At 37.4% G+C, this 12,725-nt stretch overlaps 1 long non-coding RNA gene across 2 annotated transcripts in view; it reads left to right on the top strand.

Annotated features, from left to right (window-relative positions):
- The window catches only part of LOC135324945 (uncharacterized), a 45,417-nt gene that overhangs the window by 10,947 nt on the left and 21,745 nt on the right, over positions 1-12,725 (top strand). The window contains exon 4 of one of the 2 annotated variants that reach the window (XR_010386166.1): positions 6,206-6,839. The exons of the other annotated variant lie outside the window; for it this stretch is intronic. This is a non-coding gene — a long non-coding RNA (uncharacterized LOC135324945). Of the gene's footprint in view, positions 1-6,205; positions 6,840-12,725 lie in introns of those variants that run through there. 2 annotated transcript variants of the gene reach the window in all.

Genomic DNA, 12,725 nt, shown 5'->3' with positions numbered 1-12,725 from the left:
GAAAATGAAAACAGAGGGGAGGTCCCCTAAGTCAAGTTGTTAACCTGAGGTTTCATGTCTTCTGTGAAATATGAATAGCATTTGTATTCATTTGCATGGATGTAATGTCTTGTTAGAATACTCTAAGCAAAACACAGATAAAAAAATCTCAGGTGGCTATATTTGTATTTATATGAAGTTAATTTAGCTAGTACAAAATAGGACAATTGAATTAGTTTCCTACAGGGTGTAGGGTGTTTCCTAGGGTGTTCATTAAAAATAGAAATAAGGTGTTTTAGAACCAGCTACACAGAAGAAAAAAAAGTACTTAAACTTTTGCTTAATTCAGATTTTCTGAGTAGCACCATCCTTTCACAACAAGACAGTGAACTCTTTAAATTCTTTCAGTTGAATGGTACTTAAGCCTTACCTTAAGTGATTTTCTAAAACAGAATGAGACTAATCAGTAGTTAATGCTGGGACAAATTAGAGCCTATATTACTACATCATCCCAGAAAGACCACAGAAGGCAGAGGGACTTCCATCTTGTTCCTAAAAAGCCATATAATCCTGATTCCTTTAAAAAAAAAAAGGAAGGCTACTATTAACTCTTAGGAGGTAATAGGTTGTTTTGACCATGTCATTATCCAGATTTATGTATGTATCTTTCAACTTCACTCAAAATCGAATTCTCTTCAATCACTCCAAAGGCTTGTAATTGTTAGACTAGTAATTGTTAGACTCCTCCATTGATTACCCTGATCCTCAACGACATGAGAGCAATTCCAAATTAACTTCCAAATTCATTTATGTAAACTATGTGTCCCATCTCAGAAAGAATAATCCACTACATTCACATATCAACAGAACCTTTAAATATGCAACAGATGTCCCATTTTTTGAAAGGCTCTTGAATCCATTGACAGGCCTTTGGCTAAACTGATGAATTAATTTGTTCAGGGCGGATTTCATAAATCCTCTAATAATTCTTACCCTTACACATCTTGACTTGATTTCTGAGATCTACAGCATGTGTTTTAAATGTTTTAACCTTTACTACTCTAATCAGGTAACATTTATTTCAGGGCTGGATGATGATTGGTCATTGAAAGATATAGTTGACTAGGAAATAAAATCCAATTTGTCAGCTAAGCAAACCTCCACATCTGCAATAAGAAGACAAAATTAGTCTGTATTACTGAATCCCTGAAATGCTTAGCAGTTTTGATGTCACCCTCCTTTGCAAGAATGTATAGTGCTGGATTGCTAAATACTGCTGGTATGCCAAAACCATAGTTAACATGCGTATGTATAGCTGATTTCTTGGAGTGGCTCAAATGTAACTTTTAATGCTATACTGAGATTTATTTATATCATTGCAAGCTATTTTTCTTTAATACTCAAAGGTGAAGTATCAGTTTAAACGGCACTGAAATCAGGCTGAAAATGAATTTTGTCTAAGCTCTTGTTTTGGAAAGATCTTTACTTTAGCTATGATAATACTTCTGATGTAGTGTACCAAATTATTTCAACTAATTTAAGGGGGGGGTTATTGATGTGTTTGATAGAGTGCAATAGTATGTACATGTACAACTGAATTATAAAGATTTTTGTCATCCTTTCCTGGACAACTGGCATGCCAGCTGCCCATTCAATAAACCTTCATTTTTCATTAACATTTCATTAACATTTTTCATTGACATTCAGAGAGGTCCACAAGTTTACGGTCTCTAAGCTGTAATAAGGATACGTTACATTCACAATATTTTTATTTCTGATGAAAACCATTAACAGAGAAAAGAGTCATTTTCTCCCACTTCCTTAAAGTTTGCCAGCACATGGAATAGATATTCTGTGGACTTTTACAGGTCATCATGAAAAATATATAAACACAAATTTCCATATTAACAATGCTGGGTTTTTTTTGTTTTGTTTTGTTTTTTCTTTTTTTTGCTGATCTTAATGGTAATCTAGTACATTCCCAAAAATCTCAGGCATTTCTTTGTCTTCTCATATGCCTCAGTTATATCTCTTCCATCTCTGTAGTGACATCTCTAATACATTTGTTTGTTTATCAGTAGGAAAGTGCTTGTGGACAAATAAGCAGACATTAAAATGTAAGGGTAGTATAAAATACACTGAGTAGTGTATCATATTAAAATTAGAAAGATACTGTTCTCAAATTTAGTAGTATCTAAAATTATATGGAGAGGTCACAGAATTTTTGTAATTTAAATTGAATTTATAATAGAGTGCTGGAGTCTTGAATACGGTGCTGTTGTGTAATCCTCACACTAGTTCATAAATCTAGGGTTAGCTAGGCTTAAAAGAGTCTAAACTGAGGGTATGTCACTAGTCCCTATCTGTATCAATCCACAGAATTGTGTGTGTTACAGCCTAATCAAGGAAGCTGAAGTCCATACTGTAGCAATTTATAGTTTTTTCCTCTGAAAAGTTTCCAGTTGAACTCTGCTACACCAAAGAGTGATGGACTTGTGAGAACTGCGGGACTAGGCACTAAATTCATAACAATCGAAGACCTGCCCATCTGAATTTGACCTTCAAAACTAAACCAAATTGTAGTTAAAATGAAACTAGATGGTTTACATTTATTTGAAAGCAGTGTGCAATTAATGTTTCTTAACCTGGGCTAGTTAGGTATATATGCTTCCTATATCTCTATCATGAAAATGTTCTTTATGAGGTGGAACTCCATTTCATGAGTGAAAAAGTAATTGAAAAATTAAGCTTTTGCTTACCATCTTGTGTCTATTAATTTTAGCACTCAAAAAAACCTAACTATTCTGGAGACAGGAGACCTAACAAAACTTGTATTTTTTTCCTTTATACTGTTCACAAGGCTCTTTCTTGCCAGTCCTTGCATAGGCAATAATAATCTCAGATATCAGCTGACTGGCTAACTAGCAGCAGCCAAGCAAAATGTGTAATAGCTGCCTCCCATCTGCCTTTCCTTTGACAATGGCATTCATATTGGCCTCTCTACCCAGATGGCAAATTTCATTGAATTTTTAGGCATGTAATTATCAGAGATTTTTTAGGAGGCAGAAAATATATCTTTAGAGATTTGTAAAACTTGACAAAGTCACGAGCAATATAATCTAACTTGAAGTTAGGCCAGTTTTCAGCAAAAAGTTGGACTATATGACCACCTAACTTCTGACCTAATCTTACCTAAGATTCAGTTATTCTGTCACCCATTTAGCTGAAATTGGCCAGAAGATTTGAAGATCATTAGAGGAGACTAGTAGATGCTATAATCACATCTCGTCACTTTGCAAAGTCAAATCGAAGATTACAATACATACAGTGCAAAATAAAGGAAAAGATCTGAAATACAAACAGAATGCATGTAACTGAATATTACTTAATTTTATGAACTACCACATAGCTCTCACGGGAGCTGCCAGAATTCATTGTGATCAGAGGTCCTGTAAAATTGCTGATCTAGAGAAATCAGCCAAAATCTCCAGGCCTATATTTTGATTCATATATCAAATTTGTTCTACTTTGTTAATGAGTAAGAGTGAATATTCGTGAGAAATGAATTGCTTTCATCTTGTTCACTAGAGGGAATTTCCTGTAGGGTAAATCTAGTTTATAGCATTCTCAGAAATCGGGGTTCATGCTAATGTGCTGTCCACACTGCAGTAAGAATGCAAACAGATCTTATGCCTTTAGTTTCTTGCCAGGAACAAACCTAGCCAGTGCAGCAAATGCCTACTAGAGGAATTTTAAAATTGTTATCAGATACTGTATCTCACAAATGTCAAACAAGCTGCATGTGTTACAGAAACAACGATGTGATTAGCCAATTATCCACTTTGTTATATTACCAAATTTGGAATGTACTACAAATAGGTGATGGGATAAACCTGTAACTGAAAAACAAATACACCACAAACTGCATGAAGTTGTTAATTAATTTTCTTCAAATCTTTTATTTAATATCAACGATATCTTCTGTCATAGAATCTCTGAAACCTAATCAATAACATATCTTAACATATACTGAGTGTAGCAAACCATTTTACAGCTAGGCAACCAAATAAAAGGAGGTTGAGTGAAAGATTTGCCCAAGAGAGAAAGGAAGACTTACAGCAACCAGTAATAAAAAATCCTTAGATCCTTAGTTTCTCATTTCTAAACTCTAGATGCTTGCTCCTAAACTCAAATTCTAAGACCAACTTTTACCTGTAGTATGTTGTTCTCTACTAAAAATTTCTGACTTCCACACTAAAATCAAAGGACCCCAAATAGAATTAGCAGCAGAAGTACAAAAAAATGTAGACATGGAACAAAACAGCATCATTCATGCCAGAACCATTTAAAAATAATTTAATATAAACACAAAAGTCATTCTTCTGTGTGAGCTAACGCGGTTGTCTCCATTTGCATAAGCTAACCAGAGAAGATTGTATTGCTCAGTGATTCACTCTGAACTCTGTTTTAGAATGCATGTGCCTCCAAGACAAGAAAATGGAGCAGTATATCAATTTGCATATCTCCATCAAAACCTACCGCTGTCATTTGACAAAGGCCATTTCATCTGACAAAAATGTCTGATCTGCGTGTACACTTAAAACTTTTCTCAGTATTGTAATGTAAGCATTATGATATCTGAAACATATTTATACCAACAAGTTGCTGACTTGATTTATTCAGGTAAATAGGATGGGTTATTCCAAAAAAGTACTCTTGCCAGTGTAAGTTGTATCTATATTAGAAGAATTCAGAAGTGTAGCTATATTAAAGTAGTTGTACCAGAAAACCTGTCCTTCAGCTTGTTTATACTGACATAGCTTTAAACTAGTTCATTTGGATATCAAGGTGCAGTTTAGCCACAGCAGGAAAGAGCTTAGCCAGGGTGGGCTTCCTTATTTTTTTGTGTAGGTTTTCCAGCCTGCATTGTGCTCTGTCTCATTGAATTGAAACTGATAACTGCACACAAGCAAGGCAGCTTAAAGGTAGCTTGGATAATTTAGTATATGGCCATAGCTGAAACTGTTAGGTGAGCGTGCTAACACCTTTTAGTAGTTTAGTAGTTTATTAACATTGCTGTATATTTACTTTCAGATGCATTATAACTGTGACCTCACAGTGTGAGTGAAGGCATAGGCATTTAGATAGTATGAAAATGGTGGTCAGTGTGGCAAGTTCCACAAGAATTAGTTCCTACAGAACTCCGATTTTTTTCTGAGAAAAAAGCCTTTATTCTAACTGAACAATCATCATTGGCTACCACTTTAATACCTTGCCTTAAAATTGGAATTGACAAAGAAAAAGGCACAAGGAAGGAATCCAACTTTGAAAAATGTTCCAGACCCATCACAATACTGTATTTTAGTAAAGGCTTTTTTAGTTTAGAATGTTCCTCTGAGTCATATAAAACAGTTCATTTAACTAGGATGAAGGCATAGATTGTGATCTCACTTTTATTTCTTTCTTGCCTTCCCTTTTCCCTTTTTTCCTTCTGACTTCAAGAAGGAGTCCTAGGATGAGAGGGAGATAAAATTAGGGACGTAATGAGTGAATTCCAGGCTTTCAAAACCAGGATACACGAAATGCCTAAGCTGAGACCAATGTGTATAGTTGCTGACTCACAAAATTATTTATGTACATGCTTCCTACAGAGGGAGCTATAACGCAGTATGTAAGGACCTGTTTTCTTTCACAGCAAATAGAGGGATGGCGCCTCCACAAATGGGCTTGTTGTTTAGAGGACTTTTGTTGTGTTTCCATTTTACTTGAGTTTTATTTGAGTAAGTATTTTTCAGGAAAGATTAGTTTAATAGGTACAGCTTCTGCTAGGTCAAGTTTTATTTTACACGGAGAAGTGGCTTTTGAGGTTGTTGAGCTGTATTTTCTTCTCATTTAATGCTAGTGCATTTAGCTTATTATTTCCTTCAGGTATATGGTAGCTAATGCAAAGGTGAAAAAATGAAGAATATATCTGAAGAAAACTGACAAGGACACAAGCTCAGTGTCACTGCTGTGTCGTCTGACTATTGTTACATGCCTGCTGCTATTTTGTCTTTTCTGTTATCTGTCTATATTATACGCTTTTTGGACCAAAGCCATTTTCTCCACATGTAGAGTTACGCAAATAGTATTTTAACGCCTTTGTTTTAGAAAAAGAACGAATGGCTACTATTTGATTATGCTTGGGTTCCTCCAGAAGATTAAAGAGACATACTGTGTCTTTCAGGTTCCTCAGATACTGTACCCCTAAGGATTCATCCTTTCTAATCTTCTATTGTGCTGCTCACCTAACAGCAAGCAAGGAACTGCCTCAGCTGGCACCATGGACAGAGGCCCCCTATGAAGTGGCTGCAGTTGTAGACCGTCCGTTCCTGACGTGTCTTACTCGTGTGGCTTGGGTAATTCAGATTCACTGAATTAGTTGCAGTGGTAGATTTTGAGGGTGGATAATTCTTCCCTCAAAGCTGGAAAAAATCAATGATTCCTCTCCTGTGAAATATCTTTAGTTTGGGGCTATTTCATATTGACAACTGATAGCTTAAATAGTCTGGAGTAGTATTCCCTAACACAAAATGTGAGAATAATAGTAAATACTATTATGAATCTATAGTCCAAGCTTGTAGGATGACACTGGCAAACTTTGTTTTTTGTTAGTAGTCCTCTGCCCTCTAAAATATACTTTCAGCTTCCTGCTATGTACCACCATTGCTACACCTAATAAACATGTACAGTTCTAGCCCTAGGTGAACACAGTCCAGTTACACTCCATGTGGAATGTGGAGGCTTGCATTTTTGTTTTCCTCATGGGAAATGGAGTGGAGCTGGAAGATATTTGCTGTCCCCAAAGGATGCCGTAATTCAAACACAGCTTCTGGAATTTCAGCACTGCACTGTACTTAGTCATTCCCAGTGACCTGAAAAAAAGAAAAAAAAGTCTGTGCATGTGTGTGGGGGGGTGGGGGTTGTTTTCTCATGCATTATCGTGCATTTCATGTTCAGCAGTTTGACACAGCACTGTAGCTGCAAACCCCTTACTGGTTAGAAGGTTAGAAGAACTCTCTACTTTGCCGTGAGACTTCTTGGTCACGGTTAGCCCTAGTTGGGCACACTTGTGGGACTTGTGCAGGGAGGCTCTCAAGACAGGGTGATGAGGCATGCCTCAGACCTGAGATAGAGCACCGCTTCCTAAGGCACTGGCACTTGCCAAAGCTTTCCATGTATAAAGGTAGGCCCTGTATTTTTAGTGTTGGCTTCTTAGAGGTTTTATTTTGTTCTTCATATGCAAAATACAAGCAAAAATTTCTCTGCCAGGGGCCCTAGGAGTCAATTGCAATGGGGACTGCTAGTTTCTCCTAAAATCCAGGACTGAGGTGAGATGCAGGAAGGGACAGGAGATTCTTGGTGAGCAAGAATCCAAGAATGGGGCCTGTCCCAGAACAGCAGGGACAATCATTTCTAGCTGAATTTATGATCCACAATGGTGGTAATGTCAGCAGTCAGGCTGTGGTCCCTGTATTGTGTTTTATAGTAAATGCTTCTCTCTTACTGTAGAAGATGATCTATTTTTGACTGGCTTGTTTTCATCTGACACTCTGCAAACAATGGAAATGTTTCTTGTCTAGAGAGCTAGGCCCCCAAAGTGCCCTCTGTGACTAACAGTAACAGAAATGCCCTCCAAGTGGACCATGTATGAATCAGTTGGGCCCATGACCCTATTAGTCTTGTGTTCATAGGGCTAAATAGAATAACTCAGGGAAATATTACAGAACATGGAAAATATTCTCTACTGAAAACAAACCCTTCAAGATCTGAATCACAAGTAGTCCTTGGTTGAGAGATTCAGGTGACATTATAACTTTGTATAGTGGAGACTCTGGGAAATTTCAGGCTCTAAGAAGACAAAGTATGTTTGATCTATTCCATTCCATGTATCATTAGTTAAGGCACTTCTTTAGTTTGGCTATATACTGAAGCTCACACTCGTTGACACTACCAGTAAAGCTTCTCTGACAGGTGGTGTAGAGAGTATGAACCAAAGATAAGCTGATGGTAAAAGAAAGACCTTTGCTTCTTGAAAGGCAACTTAAATTGATAACTAGTCCTTTTAATATAAATGATACTAAAATTTTATATCACAGACACATGCTCATGATATAGGACTGAGGGCATTCCTTTCTCAGAAAACAAAGACTGATGCTGTCTGCCAGCTCGTCTGCAAGGCACCAGAAAAAGGCTTGTTTCTTGGATTTTATTTAAGGAATAGTTTTTTTCTGTGTTGTCAGTAATGCCTGAGTATGATGAAGGAAACAGTCTGACTCTCCTTCTCCTTGCTGCCTGAGGCACTGTTATTTATCATTTCAGAGTTGTACCTTTCAAGTTCATAGGAAGGCCACACAATCTTAATCTTGTGAGGCTGGTGAATCAGGCTCTGCAGTGAGACTGTAAGCCTTGTCTTGACATTAGAGTATGTAGTGAACAGTTCATTTCTGAATACCTGTAAGAATTGCATTAAAGATTGTAAGCTGCTACAGCAGTAGTGGCAGGCTATCCAAAGAGAGGATACTAAACTAGGAAACAGAAAAGTTGAAACGAGAGGAGCAGGTTGCATGCAGCTTCTATATACTTTTTAACCTCCTCTTGCTTTGGGGGGGGGGAGGGGGGAAGAAAAGGGCTACAGCCTTCACCAGGATCCTGACACTGTTTGTGAGCCTTTTATGAGTGCTACTTGTAAAATTTATACTGGTTTAGACCTAGTTGGAAGACTGAGTCCCATGCAAAAGTAGACTGCCACAAAACTAAAGTAGCTGCCAGAAGAAGCCTAGGGAGGAGGATGTGCTGTGCCAGACTCAGCCACAAGGTTGAATTATTTTCCCCCATACAGGCCTCTCTAAAGCTTAGCACATCTGTGGTGCCTGAAATCTACTGAAGAGTTTGTGTGCTATTTTACTAGAGGAAGCTGACATGCTGTCTGTTGTCCTTTGTCCAAAATATCATAGCCTGTTTGCAATATACAAATATACAAAACATAGCATTGCTGTTTGCAATTCCAATCCCTATATTCTTTTGTCTCTCAGCTTGCACTGTGTCCCTAAACTATTTCAGTCTAACACCTTAGGTCTGTGTATAACAGGTCCTAGTACGGAGGGCTTGGAGCTGTTCTGTGCTATTGAAATACAAAATTAAAAGCAGCCTGAGAAGAGCATATAATTATTAAACGTTTGGTGTCAGCATTGTTCTGGTTCTTCAAGGCCTCTTCAGTAGCTAAGGAGGATTCTTATCTAGAATTTATTGGAAGTCATTGGGCCAACTCCTACTGTTTTCAATTAGATGTGTTTCATTTCCTAAGATCGTTCTAGCATCATCAGAAATCTTATCAGACCCTAAACCTGAAGTTTATATGTGCTGTTACAATCCCTTTGGCTACGGAAGTTTATAAAGATGTACATTCAAGCGTTACAGGTAATGATTTCATTTCAGATTAGAAACTTAAACCATATAATTTATTTCTGCATCAAGTAACTCATATTTCATATTCTGTGCCACATAGCCTCCAAAAGAATCCTACTCAGCAACCAAAAGAAATCACTCTGCACTTGCCTGATATATAACACCAACATCTGGGAGAGCAGACTAGGTGTCGAGTGAGAGGAAATAGCAACACCCCATTTAGCTAGAGTGCACCGTCCAATCTTATGCCTCTTTTCTGCTTTTTGTCAAGTCTGGCTTGAAATGTCTGCTCCTTTTAGTTAATAAACAACTCCCACTTGGAAGGTGGACTGCTAAAGCACAAGCCTAGGCTCAAGACGAAAGCCTTCCTATCCTCAATGAATTAGCGTGGAGAGCATCCAAGTACAAGGAGATAAGAAGAAGAGGCTTGAAAGCAATCTTCCAATAGATCCATGCTATGTTAGTCTTGTGAAAGGTACTAGATGATAAGCAAACCATGAAAATGAGTGAAAGGGAAGACAGAAGTGGAAAAGAGAACCAAAGTATAGAAATAGAAGCTAGATGCAATGGAAGATGTAGAGATCACTCAGTCATGAATGTTCCTTCTTACATTCCTTTTAGTCTAATACAGAAGTAAAGGGTAAATTTTCATGTTAACAATATTTTAAACCATGGACCGTAGCAGAAGAAGGAAGGTCAGTAATTGCATAATTCAGTTCCATTTTTCTTTTTGTCCTTCTGTGCACAGAACTCCTGTCTTTGCCACAGACACATTTCAGTTTATTCTTCTGACATTTACTGTTCCTGCCTGGCTATGAAGGGGGAACTTGTACTTCTAAAATATTTGCTGATTTGAGATGCCCTCCACGAACTCCAGTGTCTTTCAGAATAACAGTTGAATATGCTGTCTGTCCCTGAGCTGTGGTCTCTTCTTGTTTGGATTTGTAACCATTAATGTTACAGAAGAAAAGAGTTTGGATCATCAGATACTGTAAGGTAACAGTTTGGTACATTTGTAAGGTACTTCTATGACATTTGGGCCATAAAGACAGCACTGTTAGCCACAGAAAGAACAGTATGCTGAAGGCAGCATCTTTTTTGAGGAGGAGTGCATAACTGTGAAAAGAGAGCATGAATCAGCATTATTTTTGTGTACAATCTGCAGCAAACTTGCACTTCCTGAGAAACTGTTTCACACACTGACTGAGTACCAAATCAGAGAAAGCACAGGCTTTATATATATTTTCTTCTTGAGCTGTTCTGAGAAATTCTTCACTATAGCTGAGTATATAGGTCAGAAAATCAATACTGCATGCTGCTTATCAAAATGAATAGAATATTAAGCAGATATCAGATAATTTAATACTCTTGACTGAATTTTGATCAGAAGGCCATAGCAGCTGTCCCAATTCTTGCAAAAAAATGTAATGAGATCTTTAATTATCATAACTGGTCATAAAGTACTGTTTTAATCTCATTTGAAAAATGGCATCTGCTATTGCACAGTAGTTGCAATATATTCGTAGGATGTTGTAAATATGATTTATAATAAGGCTTTACACTCCAAGGGCTGGTGAGGACCTTCTTTGAAGAAAAGGTCCTTCTGGAAGAAATCATTCTTTGTTTAAGAATTCCCAAAACCCGTCCTTCACTGTACAAGTTTGGCTTATTTTTTTTTTCTATGGACCTTAAGTAGATTACTAAAATGCTTGAAAACATACCGTTCTGTTACTAAGACTGAATAACTTCATAAGACTGAATCATAATATATTATGATTCACAATTACATCACATATAGCAAGTAGCCACTCAACACTGGAGGGCCATTACTTAAACCTCTGGCTGTTGTTCTGTTATTTGAAAGATGTGTGTGTCATGTGTGGAACTAGGATAGCTTGACGAAAACTTTTAATAGTAATGTTCCTGGCTTCTCAGAACTTGTTCTAACTATTGCAATACTTCCTGCTTCGGTACCTGTCATTACTGAGTTGACCACCAACAGGAACAAGCGTACGTGGTATTCAATTACATTTAAGAATCAAGAGTGACATAATCTTATGATCTCCAGTGGAGCTAGCACAGCCAGTATGTAGTAAGTCTTTGAGTAAGCAGCAAAACAAACAAACAAAAATGATACATACAATGGAGATTTTTGTTTGCAACATGTATAATAAGTTGGAAATGGAAGGTACTGACAGCCTGAAGCACTCTCTTAGGTAATAAACGTTGGTAGTAAAACTTGAATTGTTAGGGCAAATCAACACACTGATGTCAAGAAACCTCAGTATAGATAGATCTTATTGTGCAGTAGAACTGACATATGATGTTTTACACTACCACAATTTTGGCATATAGTCAGAGCTTCCCAAACCACCTTCATGTGTTAGTTCTAATTTACAGTAAGGTTGGAACAGCAAGCAACAATCACAGTATCAAACTCATCAGATGGTCACTTTTGCACACCTACCCCTGTGAACACATACTCTTACCTGTCAGAGCTTTGCTGTATATGCCTCAGCTAACACCAGGATGAATTTGCTCACTCTAGTTACTGCCACATGTCTGTCTTTGTAACGGCCTTGGCACAATGAAGTTATTGGAATACTTATTCCTCCATCCCATCTTGCATATCTCCCAGTACATTTGTATTTGTGGTATAAATACAATCAATACACTTTAAGAGACTTCTGAAATGATCTGCCCCAAAATATGTGATATGAATCATGCCTAATGATGTGGTCTCCATTCTCACCTCTGGTAGAAGCAACTTTTTCTTTAAAATAAGAAAAAGAGATCTGTCTGTATTATTCCTGAATTAGACAAAGATTCAGACAACGTTAGTGGAGTTTATCAGCCTTACATAAGAGATACATAGTGGTCTCCAAGAGGTCTTAATCAGCTCTGGAGCAACTGAGACTGATATTAAACTTCTTGGAGGATTCTAAGAGGGAGAAGCCTAGCACAGTTTTTTTGGTTTGAGATGGGGAAAGACTTTTTTTTTTTTTTTTTTTAATCTGTTACCATGAGAGTAAACACAGTGGCTGATTGCCAGAACCCAGGGAAGATTGCTCCCTGTGGAAAGGTAGGGCTTGATAGGAGATGATTGCTTATTTAGCTGCCAAAAACTAACTTAAGCTTGCCTGAACCTGGGCAGGATTGAAGTATTTGTAGTGTATACCAGAGGTGAAGAGTCTAATGAAAGCTTGGGCCCAAAAGTGGTGAAAAAGTTTGTTTCTTTGTGCTTACTTTGGAGTCGGAGTATCCTAGAAGGGACAGAGTTTAATAAGACCCTGCAAGAG

The sequence above is a fragment of the Dromaius novaehollandiae genome, chromosome Z (assembly GCF_036370855.1).
Source record: "Dromaius novaehollandiae isolate bDroNov1 chromosome Z, bDroNov1.hap1, whole genome shotgun sequence".
NCBI classification, from domain to species: domain Eukaryota; kingdom Metazoa; phylum Chordata; class Aves; order Casuariiformes; family Dromaiidae; genus Dromaius; species Dromaius novaehollandiae.
Note: the sequence above shows the minus strand (reverse complement) of the source record. Positions and strands in the feature narration are given on the sequence as shown.